This window comes from Tamandua tetradactyla, chromosome 4 (assembly GCF_023851605.1).
Source record: "Tamandua tetradactyla isolate mTamTet1 chromosome 4, mTamTet1.pri, whole genome shotgun sequence".
Lineage (NCBI taxonomy): Eukaryota > Metazoa > Chordata > Mammalia > Pilosa > Myrmecophagidae > Tamandua > Tamandua tetradactyla.
Genome location: NC_135330.1, coordinates 190,993,009 through 191,006,546, shown reverse-complemented (window position 1 = coordinate 191,006,546; position 13,538 = coordinate 190,993,009). Strand labels below are relative to the sequence as shown.

Sequence of the window (13,538 nt, the reverse complement as noted above, 5' to 3'; positions counted from 1 at the left end):
GTCAGATATTCTGTTTATTGTCAGTGAATATGTTCCCTACCAGGAATAGGTTCTAAAGAAAATAAAACCAGAAAAACTAGAAAACCAGATTGCTTCTACGCTTTTCAAAATTAAACACTTCTTGACTTTTTGTTATGTACATGAGGAAGTACAAAGTCTTGCCCTTGCAGGATTATGCTTTAGATAGATGGCCAATAAAGTCACAGTGTAACAAAAAAGAGGAGCACAGACTCTGTGTGCTACTGGAATTCAGAGAGGCTTGCATTCGCCAGAAGCTAGTGAGCCTGACGGTTTCCTGGGAAGAAAGATTTGAGTCGAGTCTTGGTATATACACAGAAAACAGTATTCTAATTTAAAGAGTAAGTATCTGGCTTCTACAAGCTTTAGTTACTCAAAGTTTTTGGGAACCAGTTAAGTGTATACTTGCAAGACGATTCTTTCTTTGCTCTTAATCGTCTGTGAGTGTGTGTGTGTTGGGGATGGGAAAGGGAAGTGGATAGTTCCAGGATTTTCTTGCTAATGGTTTATCTTATGTGTATATTATAAAATAGACCCAGAATTAGAAAGCACTACTACACCAAATATTCCTTTCAGAGTTGTGCGATGAGCAAGCGCTAATTCTGCTCAAAGCAATTAATAAATCCATATAGATCAGCAGCTGAGTCATCCTCAGATTTTATCTGTGGACAAATTCTTGTGGAATAGCAAGACCCTTTCATTTACAACTGACTGAAATGGAGCTAAGGTATTGCACACCAGGAGTGTCTGGGGCGGGACCCAGAGGCTCAGGGGTCTCCTAGGTTGCTTCTTCTCAGAGGCGAGGTTTCCTACCACCTGACTTGGCTTTACTACCTTTAGCTTTAGAGAAGATACCTGCATTTTCAAATCTCCATTGGCCATGAGCTGTGATATGCAATGCAATAAACCCTGACCACTTGTGGCTAATGTGTACTTGAAATATATCTAGGTTAACTTGAGATACAAGTGTAACCTACATGCTGGATTCCAAAGACTAAATAAAAAAGAATGGAAGATATCTTGTTAAGAATTTCTTTTTGTATTGATTACACATTGAAATGATCATACTTTGTATGCACTGGGCTAAAGAAAATAAATTAATGAAATTAATTTCCTCTTTCTTTTTTTAATGGCTACTAGAACATTTAAAATGATCTCTGTGCCTCACATTATATTTCTTTGACATTTTTTATCATGAAATATAACATATAAACAAAAAAGAGCAATAAATTTCAGAGAATATTACAGCAAGTAGTTATAGAAAGGTTCCAGAGTTTGGTGTGGGACACACTTTCACAATTTCAGGTTTTTCCTTCTAGCTGCACCAAGACACTGGAGGCTAAAAGAAATATCAATATAATGATTTAGCACTCATGTTCATTTGTTAAATCCTATTTCCTCTGTTATAACTCCTCCTTCCTCTTTGATCCTTCTACTGATCTTTAGGGGTAGTTGGGCTATACCTATTCTAACTTTTTCATGTTGGAAAGGGATGTCGATAAAATGGGACAGGGGGCTGGAACTAGTTGATGTCTTAAGAGAGGCTAGTCCCTCTGGGTTTCAGGTCTTATCTTCCCTAGGAACCATGTGGAGGCTGTACATTTCTGGAAAATAATCTTAGTGTGTGAACTTTTGTAGAATCTCAGATACAGCCTTAGGTGTTCTTTAGAGTTAACAAGAATACTAGCGATATTTGCATAAGAATAGCCTCCAGAATAGATCCTTGACTGTATTTGAACTCTCTCAGTCACTGATTTCTTCTTTTGTTACATTTGTTTTCCCCCATTTGGTCAGGAAGGCATTGTTGATCCCACGGTGCCACGGCCAGCTCATCCCTGGGAGTCATGTTCCACTTTTCCAGGGAGACTGTCACCCCTGGGTGTCATGTCCCATGTAGTGGGGAGGATAAAGATTTTCCTCGCAGAGTTGGGATTAGAGAGGGAGAGCCACATCTGAGTAAAAAAAAAGAGGTTTTCTGGAAGTAACTCTGGGGCATAACTATAGGTAGGCTTAGCATTGCCGCTACAGAAATAAATTTCATCACAGCAAGCCTCAAGATCAAGGGCTTGGTCTATTGACTTGGGAATCTCTAATGTTTGGGTGAGTATCAAGGATTCCCCTGTGGGAAAGTTTAATAGTTTCATATTTTTTTCTCCAGTCTCTTAAGGGATTTTACCAAGACTTTTTAATTATTTGCCCAACATACTCTGGGATGCATCTAGGCATTACATTAAGCGATACAGAAATACAAGCCCTCATTCCCATTCTGGGCTCCATGTGTTTAGGTTGTTTAAATGAGCCATCCAGACAGGTTGAGCTAGATTAAGTGCTACAGAAAATTGAGATTTTAGACAAAATAAACCTCTCCTCCTTTCATCTCACACAATAGGGGAAGTTCTAACATACAGACAATATCATTCTTTATCAAGCATTCTGATTTATCTTAGTCTTGACCAGACTGACTTCATTTTTATCTCTAACTAAAGTCTGATCTATTTTTTTTGGTTTCTTAAACAGTTGTACATAAAAACGCTGGCTTTTTGAGCTACAGAACTCCAGCTCTGAGTCTTAGGTGTCACAAAGGTAGCCAAAGTTCCAGCGAAATACTAGGTTATATATATGAATTGCTGGCTGCCAAGAGAAGGACACCTCTCTTAGAAAAGGTCCTACTTCCTTCCATCTCCATTTCAGACAATTTGCTTCTATCCAAGCTTGTCTTCTTTTCTGGGGAAAGGGGAAGTGTGTGGGGATATGCTGAAGGCTATAAAAAGTAGGTAACATATTCCAAATTCTTGACATTTTTCTCCCAAAGTCCCTTTGTACTGCAACTGGATAGGCACAGTAGGAAAAGTTAACTGGCTACTTTTTCTACTACTTAACAAAGATGAGGAATTTTCCCGATGGGAATAGAACTCCCTCTATCTTAACTTGACCTAGGCAATTTTACCTTTTGGGTCTGCAACTTGAATGCTTAATTTCTCTATTCAATAAGGCTCTCTTCAGAAGGAAGATAAATCCAACTTGAAATGTCTTTGGCCAAAGAAAAAAGTGGGAGGAGAAAGGGTATACGGTGGTCTATGCATGTCACCAAGTTCAGAGATGGCCTTAGCTTCAAGAAGAGCTGGATCCAGCAACTGTCCCCATGCTGCCACCTCTCAGTTCAGCTTCCTCTGTGCTCAATTCATCGCAGCCAGACCTTCTCACTTTGGTGGCCCACCTAAGCCCTAGCTGACATCGTCTTCAACTAACAAATCCAGCAGCCAGAGAGCTTTTCTCCCTCATGAGTTGTCATGACATGTCCTTTAACCCTTTCTGATTGGCCTGGTTTGGGTCAGTCTGGCCATTCCTGAATTAACCATCACCATTAATGAGATTGCCCTGGGTTGTGTGTCTAGACTGGAATCAGATTGCCTGGGTGTGTGTTTGGAAAGTGTGTGTGCGTGTGTGTGTGTGTATGAGGGAGTGGTATTTAGCAGCTGTGACTAGAAGAAGGAGAAATAGATGGAGAACAGGAAAAAAATGACAGAGGTCATCACACCCTGCCCTCTAGGGACATCTTTGCTGGTGCTGAGCTAAACGGGTAGGGCCTGCCTTCAGATACTACCTTGGGGAGTACTGCACATTTAAATATGCCCTTTTTACAAACTGTATCCTTTATCAAAATCAGGCTGCAACCTTCTTTTTACAAAATAATACTGTGGACCGGATAAGCAAAATGTAGTATATCCACGCAATAGAATACCATTCAGCCCTCAAAAGGACTGAAGATCTGATTCAAGCTGCAACACAGATGAACTGTGAAAGCGTTATGCTGCATGAAATAAGCTAGATACAAAAGGACCTCTATTTGTATGATCCCACTTATAGGAAACATCTAGAATAAGTAAATTCCTAGATGGAGAGCATATTAGAGGCATCCAGGGGATGGGAGGGTGGCAGGGAAGAATGGGGAGTTAAAAATGGGTGCAGTCTGTTTAGGGTGGAAAAAAAGTTTTGGTAATGGGTGATGTTGATGCTAGTGTGATACTGTGGAAGTAATTAATGCCACAGGATTGTGCACTTAAAATCAGTTAAAATGGTAAAATTCATGGCATGTATGCGTTACCATAATAAAAAAAAAAAGCAAAATACATGAATCAAGCGCACATGGGGGTACACACAGGCACCTGGGATTTCTCTTTTCCTGTCTTTAGCCAGAGGAATGTCAAACACTTGCGAACAGCTGGTGAGTCCCAGGTACAAAAAGCATATGTTCTCCCCAACGGATGTTTCAATATTTTACAGTGCCGATGGCAATATCAGGAACTCAAATCTCACCCAATTTTAAGTCCTCTCACTCGTTTGGACAGTTTGGACACTCTCAGCTACAGCTTTGCATCCTCATTTATACAAAACAGAAAAATACCCTGGCATGTGTCTAACATCACGTTATGCTTCTGTTTTCCCCATCTCTAGTCTAACTTACCCCATCAGCCTTGCTTGTGCCAATCCTTTATCTGGAGGCTTTTCTCAGGCATCTCACACTTTTGAAATAGAACCATCTGGAAGGCCACAGCATCCCTGGGGTGGGAGGAGGCCGTGACCACCCACAGACCGGGCACTGTCCCTCTGCAGATGCCAGGGAAGCCAGCCCTTGGCAGGGCGTGCACCCGAGCTTCCCCACACACATTGTCATTTAGCATAATAAGAGAGGAAAAGCTCCGAGCGATATCAAAAACACTCTGTGACCGCCATGCCTAAATACTACAAACAAACAAATCAGCACGTAATGCGTGCTTTCATTTGCTGACAGATGTTTTAAAAATTAACATCAGAATGAATGACAAATGCCAACACTACAACAAAACCTTTCATCGGAAGAGAAAAATGACTCACAATCAAAGCTTCCAGTCCTCTAATTAACACGAGGCATTCCTGAAAGTAGAGGCTAAAATAAAATAAACTGCCAAAATGGAGAGAGGTGTTGTAGGGGGATGGTGGAAAAGCAAGGGTAAGGACTAAAAATCAATACCATACTTATTTAAAAACAAAACTTCCGTTTGAGCACCTACTTTACTATAGAGAAAACTGGGATTTATGGACAGAAGTTTTCTCACTACTGCTGCTCCAAAGCAAAGCCTCCTGCCTTTACATTTATATTTTAAAATTTCTGTTATATTGAAGGATGTCACTTCAGATAAGATGCAATACAAGCAAAATTGGGGGGGGGGGGGGGGACTGACTGATATTTATCACCTACCTGGTTTATACCAAGCCTCCTCCTAGGTACTTTCCATAAGGAAAAGAAGTATGGGATTCCCCTCGAAGGTGTGAGGGGAAATCCTAGCTGTGCACTCACTGGCCAAACCTTTCTAAGCCTCAGTTTCCTTATATGGTGTAGATGATCAGATGATATAATGCTTAACTCACTTTGTACGTAATTGCACATGTATAATATATTTATACGTGATATCTATTTTGTCTGAAGTCTAATAACTGCTCAATAAACATCACCTATGGGCATGCCTAACTTTTCTTAATGTACATAATAAGTCAAAAGATGGATATTCTCTACTTCATACATCTGATGAAACTGAGGCTCAGAAACAACACAGTGAGAGCCAAATATTAGGAAAAGCAGACTTATCTGTGAAACTATCTCAGGCATCAGGCTGACTCAGTGCAAACCCCACTCGTCACTGTGAACAGGAAATAGGGCTGTGCAGGTGGCTTCAGTACAGACATGCGCTGGCCCTGCATGTTGAGCATGAAGCAACCAGGATCAGATGTGTGCTGTTCCCACTCGCTGCAGATAGAATCTGAACAACTTTACGGACCTTCCAAGTGTTTAAAAATTCTCCCTTGGTTATTAACCAGGACAAGAAAAATTAAAGTGACCTGGCATTACATAGAACATCTACGAAAGCCACTTTCTGCCAGAAAACTGCGGTCTGATGCCTCAGTTTTCTGCTTTTAAGACCAAATGTTTACAAGACTTTTAGGAACCCCCTTAGTTATCAGGCAAGTGAATGAAGGTTCCCGGGTTTTCTTTTTGTTAGAAGTGAAGGACTTTTGGGGGAGAGTTTTAACTGGCATCATTTATTGTGCCACAGCCTCAGCCAGGGCTGGTGAGGGGAGCTGTCCCCACGCTCCTGGGGGTGGGGACTGGATGCGGTGACAAGATTGACACAAAAAGAGGTACTGGGAAGTGCCAGCCCTCTTAATTTTGCTCATATTGCTACTTATTCAGATATTAATGTCTTCCAGAAACAGCCTGCTTCTTCTTGTATGTAAGCCTTACTATCACATCAAATATACAAGAAATTTAGAAGTCAAAACATAACCTGGAATTTAATACATCATTAACTGGGTCAGGTTCCATACTCAAGCAAACCGTACCAAAACGTACTAAGTGCCATGAAGTCACTTCCACCCAATGAGGTACCATATCTCACCCTAACCAGACCTCAAGGTTCTGAATGCCATGAGCTGAATCAAATAAGAAGCAAACAGAACCCAAGGCCAGACTTTCAGACTTCTGATGTACTGATATAAGCAGTAATTAATATTGATCAAGAACATTTTAACCACTCCTGGTTTTAAAAACTGTACATTATGAAACATTTAAAAATGTACACATAAATAAAAACCATTATATAATGAACTCCATACATCCATCTTCTAGTTGTTTTTTATATACATTTATTATTTCTGTTGTGGTTATATATATATATATATATATATATATAATTATAATTGCCATTTTAAGTACTTTCAAGTATGAAAGTAAGTGGCATTAAGTACATTCACAATATGTTGCTGCCATCACAACCAAAACTATCTCAGCACCTCAAACAGAAAACTCTGTACCCATTAAGGAATAATTTCCCACTCCCCACCTCCCACCAACCCCTTGAAACCTCAGATTTACTTTCTGTCTCTATGGATTCACTTATTCTACATACTCATATAAGTGGAACCATATAATATGTGTCCTTATGTATTTGGCTTATGTCATTGAACATGACATCTTCAAGGTTCATCTATGTTGTAGCATGTATCAGAACTTCATTCCTTTTACAGCTGTACAATATTCCATTGTATGGATAGACCACATTTTGTTTATCCATTCATCTGTTGATAGACCTTGAGTCGCTTCCACCTTTTGGCTATTTTGAATAATATTAGTGAATAATGCTGCTATGAACATTGGTATACAAGATCTGTTTGAGTTCCTTCTTGCAATTCTTTCTGGTATACACTAGGAGTAGGACTGCTGGGTCACATGATAATTCTCAGTTCAAATTTTTGAAGAACTGCATCACCTAGTTTTGATGATTATCAACTTTTGCCATACTTGTGTAAGGACCCAGGGCCCTGCCATCTCCTCGATTTTGAGAGCAAGTCTCACAGCAACATACATGACGGGGACAGACATTAAAGGTCAAAGAATATAAAATTTCCCTCCCTTGACCAAGTCTCGTAGGGCTCTGAACCTTATATGCTGCCATCCCCTATCCCCATCATGCACCGGAAGTCCTCCCTCGCTTTCTTAGTCTTGGGGCAGAACGCTGACTTACATTTCCCAACCAGCCACCATTAGGAAGTATCTGCCTCCTGTGTGTAAGTCACTAATTAAAACCCATGGCTAATATTCTACCTGGCATGTTCTTTGCTCTTGGGGTTGTACTGTGCTGGAACATTTGGCGAGCCAGCCAGGAGACCAAACTGCCACCAATTGTAAGGAGTATGAGTCTAAGGAAGGGAGGCTCAGCAGGGCTAATCCTGGGGTGGCCTGCTTCCTTCATGTGGGGAGAGGTTGCCCATTTGCTTGACTGCCTTGCAGTCAATTGGCCGTTGTGGTATGCAGTATGGCCAGCTATAGCAGACAGTCCAGAGGAGAACAGAGAAATTTTCAAGCCCACAGGGATATTCCCAGGGTGGTCTACTTCCCTGGTGGTGGAAGGGGTCACCCACTTGCTTGACTCTGCTGCAATTGGTTGGCTACTTTTGTGTGTGGTATAGCCAGCTGCAGCAGACTGTCTCAGAAAGAGAAATCAACAAACATGGAGAATGTATCAAATGAGAGGTCATGCCTTGTAGATAAGAGTTTAGAAATATTAGCCTGCTGGTATGTTAGAGTAAGAGGGCATATACTGACTTCTCCTGACTGGGATCCAAAGGCTTGGGATCCTGTAGATTCTTTATCTGATATTGACATGTTAACCAGTACCTCTTTTCCAGAACTAAAAGAAACCTCACGCTCATTGCTATTTTATCTTAACAGTCAGAGAGGGGCAACTGATCACAGTAAACTGCAATGCCTTAGCTGCCCTGTCAAATTCTTGAGTACTGCATGGTTGAGAAAGGCAAAATTTATTATTTTTGTAGTAATTGATGAGGTACAATGTTTCCTACGCTGCATATGCCAAAACAACTATGGCTTTCTTGGGATTGTTGGGGTATTGGAAATCTTTCATTCCTCATTTAACAAATGTTAAAACCTGTGTATGTTTTGATTAGGAAAAGCTTTCTTTGGGAATAGGATACCCCCCAGCAGGCTGCTTTTGAAAAGGCCAGATTGGCTATCACACTGGCTCAGACTTTATGGGGGTTGGAGACAGATATGCTTTGTGAATTAGATATGGCCAGTACCAATAATGGCTTTGTGTGTGGCTTGTGGCAAAGGCAATAAGCAAAGTGAGTTGAAAGGGCTGAACTGCAGTACAGTCCCTTGAGAAAACAACTGTGTGCTGCTTATAATGCCTTACTGCAAGTTGAAAGACTAACTCAGAAATGCCTTGTGAATTTAAGAACAGACATTCCCATACAAGGGTGGATCTGGGACACTGCCACTAAGTCTCACTCTGGCAGTGAACAATTGAGCACATTAATGAAATGGAAAGCTTATCTGCTACAGCACTTTCAACAATAGCCTCTTAAGTGCAGAAATGTATGATATCCTGAGACCAGATTCCTACGTGGAAGAACGACGCTTTTCCCTCTCTGCTGATCCTCCTGAGGTGGCTGTCTCTGTGCCCATTGCTGATGGATGCGGCAGTCAGTATACCTAAGTCTGCCTGGTATACTGATGGATCAGCACATGCACAGCCTGCTATATGGATGGCAGTAGTGTGAAACCGAGTACAGACAATATATGGTGGGAAACTGGGACTATGTAAAGCAACCAATGGGCTGGATTAAGGGTTATATGGATGGTCATTTTTCACAAACCAGGAGATGTATTAAATATTTGTACTGACAATTGGGAAGTATAATGGGTCCTCAATGTGGACGGCCATGGAAGCAAAAGCAATGGACTGTTGTTTGCTGCTCCTTATGGGGAAAAGAAATGTGGGAAGATGTTTGGACCACTTGTCACAAGCAAAAGTAGCTGTGTTTTATGTCTCTGACTATAACACTGATTCTTTACCAGGCAACACTGAAGCAGATGTTTTAGCAAAAATTCATAGTCTAAAGCCAACATTGCACAAGACTATTGAGTGGATACATAGAAAAACAGGACACCACAGGTACCAGACTCTGTGGAGATTGGCACAGCAATTCCAGCTGCTCATCACCAGACAACAACTGAAAGAAGTTGTGGACACCAGCCCCTTCTATTTGCTGCGACACTCAAGGATGTTTCCTCATCACCTCAGCCATAATGCCATGAGCAGGTTCTGGTCACCAGTTAGCAGGTAAATTATATCGGGCCCCTCCCCTTATCTGAAGGTGCAAAATATGCCTTTACAGCCATAGATACAGCTATTGGACTGTTGCTGGCCTCCCCAGTAGAGACAGCTAATCAAAGAGCTACAATACATAGCTTAGAAAAGTTCAGTGCATTTCTTCAGGGTCCCCACACATGTGAACAGTGAAGAGGTGGGAAGCCCTTTACTGGACAATTAACAGCTACTGTGTACGACATCTTATGGACATTTCATTTGCCTTACAATCCTAAAGTAGCAGGGTTAATTGAAAGGATGAATGGCCTTTAAAAGAGCAGTTGAAAGATAATAATCAATCTCTGTAGCAGTGGACACACCAGTTGTTTCTGGTCCTCACCAGCCTCAATTCATGGCTCCGAGCAGCTGCTCCTACCCCTGCTGAAATGGTAACAGCAGGCCACAGGCAGGTGCTGCAAATTCAGGTAAAAGGATCAGCAACACTACAACCACAACGAGGTAATGAAAAGAACTTTCTTTCTCTTGTCTGTGTTACTAGCATTAGAAGCTGGGGAAAATAAGGTTGATTGGTCATAGTCCTGGCCAACACAGCTGTGCTGGTTGGGAATCCTAGGTCCCTGAGGTATTGGGGTCACCCAAACTTCAAGTATTGGACCATATTTATACAAAAAAGGCCAAAAGTTCTATATGTAATCAACCCAGGACCCCCCCTACCCCAAGTCACAGTATGTATGACTGTGGATTTGACTCCAGAAAGCTCCCTGCAATTGCAGGGTGAAAACTGTGGTATTTGTCTACTACTGGAAATTTAGCTTGTATTCTTTTTGCCCTTAGTGTCGTAGTAAATAGCTTCCTGCAAAAGGCTCCTGTGGTAACCTCTGTGCACACTAGATCTCCATGCTGAGTGTGCACTGAACTGCCACCATTGGGTGCCACTGGCCTGCCTTGGACTGTGACCCCTGTGAGCTGGACTGTGCAGAATACCTTGCTGGCCTGGCAAAATTCAGCACATTGGAAAAGTCTGGAAGAGAACCTTATCGTGTAAGACTGAAATCACAGGCTTTACCAATTATCCATAAGGGCATCACTTTGTGTAATTGTTTTCTGTGTGGGGAACTCCTGATGCTTTTTTTTCTCTTATACTGTTAATAAATGCAGTGCCTGACCTATGGTCAAAGTAATTTGCTGTGTGGGGGTGGACTGTAAGGACCCAGGGCCCTGGCCCTGCCCTCTTCCCCATTTTGATAGCAAGTCACACAGCCTCCTACAGGACCTGGACAGAGGTTAAAGGTCAAAAATGTAAACTCCCCTCCCCTAATCAAGTCTCTGGGGATTCTGAACCTTATAAACTGCAGCTCCCCTACCCCCACCCTGGGATGAGGTGGAGTGCTGGCTTTCTTTTCCCAACTGGCTGCCATTGGGAAGTATCTTCCTCCTGTCTGTAAGTCCTTAATTAACAAACTCACAGCTAATCTTCAGCGTGGCCCGTTCTTTGGTCTCCGGGGTATACTGGGCTTGAAGAGCCCACTTCATCTGTTCCCTCTCCTCCCTCCCACTCTCTCCCTGAAATTCTTTAAGTACCTCACATCATTCCAGGCCTCATATTTCAATTATACATCTCTAAAAATACAGACATTCTCTGACTTAATCACCATGCTATTATTAAATGCACCCAAATTAATAATGACTCCTTGATGTCATCTAAGGCTCAGACCTTACTCAAGTGACCCTGCTTATGTCAAAAGGTCTTTTTCCCATTTGTTTGAATCAGAATCCACACCCTGCATTTTCTCCAGGCTTCTTTTCTTTTCAAGCCATCAATTTGATGACGACATAACTCAGCCTTCTACAGGAACGATTCTCTCTTTGTGTGTGTGCTTTTGCTTCTTCATGATGTCATTTAGTGTGCTCCTCTACCCGCAGGAATTCCTGTAAACTGGAAGTTGGCTCATGAGACTTGAGACTTGCACAAAGTAAGTCCAGGACCACCGGCTTCTAAGATCTTTAAAGTTCTTGGGATGGCTACGTGAACACCTGTGAATCAATCGTCTACCAATCCTTCCCTCATGCTCAGCTGGTCTAGCACTCCTACCTACCTATTTTAGGGTCTGAAAACAATAGGGACTCCAAAGCTATCAAATGTTTTTGAGTACTCATGAAAAAACTCACTAATTAGTAAAAAGAGAGCTTTTCATTTCTTTCTTTCTTTCTTTCTTTTTTTTTTTTTTTTAGCATTTCATGATATCATAGAGGAGACAAGACATTTACCCCTTCTCTGCTTTTTCTGTGTATATACTGCAAAGTAGGCAGCTTCAGGTCTGCATGGTACATACAGGAGCTTTTAGGAGAAAGGAAGGGTGGCTGAAGTTGACCAAGCAAGTTTTCATAGTGGAAGTGTATTTTGAACTGAATAATAAAGGGATTATAGCATCCACACTATTGAGAAAAGCATTACTTCTTAACCCAGAGTATTTATGGCTTACATTTTTTTTGGAGAAAAATGAGGCAATTTCTTATCACTATTCACATCCTATTCTATTCAACATTGCCATATTAAAAATAATCCAGTAAGTTTTAAGTATTCATGGTAAATGTTTCTGGCAAATTACCACCAAACACTAACTGTTGTAATCCTATAGTAATATTTTATCAATTTCTTAAAGTGTTCTATAAGTACCCAACTTCAAGTATAGTTCCATATGCAAGTGTTAGAGTCTTATGCCTGTCTTTTAAAATGGTTGAGTGTTGTGGTAGGGACCAGTCCTAGTACAGACTATTGCCTTTCTCTGGAACCTGCAAATCCATCCTGTAATCAGGACCAGGTGTGACTATCCCTAGTAGATAAGGGGCTGCCAGTCCCTTCTTTCCCCTAGTGCTCCAAGCATATGTAAACATCCACTGGAGGCACCCTGACTCTGGAGTGCTTGTTTTAAGACATCTGGCTGTGCCCGGGTGGTATACCTCTCCCTGGCAGGGAGCAAGAGGGGCTCCCCCATCACAGTGGCACAGGAACACAAGAGACAGCTGCTGGGCAGCGAACACCTTCTTGACGCGGCTACAGATTGAGACCTGCTAGTTATGGGGAACTGATGTTCATCAGTGAAGTTGACTTGCTCTTTCTCTTCTTTTTGTGGGTAAAACATCTTTCCATCAGAGCCTGCGTGAGTGCTTCAGCTGGTGACCCTGACACCTCTACTGGAGTGGGCTGACATTCCTTTACATGTTTCTCTTTCTAACCAGCAACCATTCCACCATTCACATGGGGATGAAGCAATGTTTCCTGAACACCCAGTGCACACCAGCACACGCAGCACCTGCAGGAGACACCCCCAAAGAGCTGCAAGTAGGGTGGGCTTCAGAGATGGCTTCATCTGGTGTCTCAAAAATTGCACAAAAGACTTGGATTAAAAAAAAAATTGGTCTTTCTACTTTATCTTTCACAGCAGCAGTGGGATTCTGAAGGTGGTTTTTCTGCTTGTGGCTTCACAGTGACAACCACATCGTTCAGAAGAGAAGGCTGTTTCCTGGATGGATTTCTTTTGGGAGCCAATGCACTTCCATCCCAGAAACCCCCAGAGAATGCCTTCTCAGGTCTCCTTCAGGGTTTCTGGAACATTCACTATGGCAGGGTGGCAGGATTAGACTCTCCCCTGGAGTTAGGGCAGAAACAACTCCCCTAAGGCACAGGAACTCTTGCACCCCCATGATACTTGAATATAAGCTAGGGTACCCTCCCGGAGGGGTAAAGGAGGAATGGATGCTGGGGACAACCAACAATGCCCTCCACGGCATAAAAAGTAACTTGAGGATAAGTCCTTTACTGGACTGACCCACAAGTGGGTTCCCACCACA

The 13,538-nt window shown here is 42.0% G+C and overlaps 1 protein-coding gene across 10 annotated transcripts in view; it reads right to left on the bottom strand.

Annotated features, from left to right (window-relative positions):
- The window catches only part of ATP8A2 (ATPase phospholipid transporting 8A2), a 656,957-nt gene that overhangs the window by 128,696 nt on the left and 514,723 nt on the right, over positions 1–13,538 (bottom strand). The gene's annotated exons all lie outside the window — the stretch shown is intronic.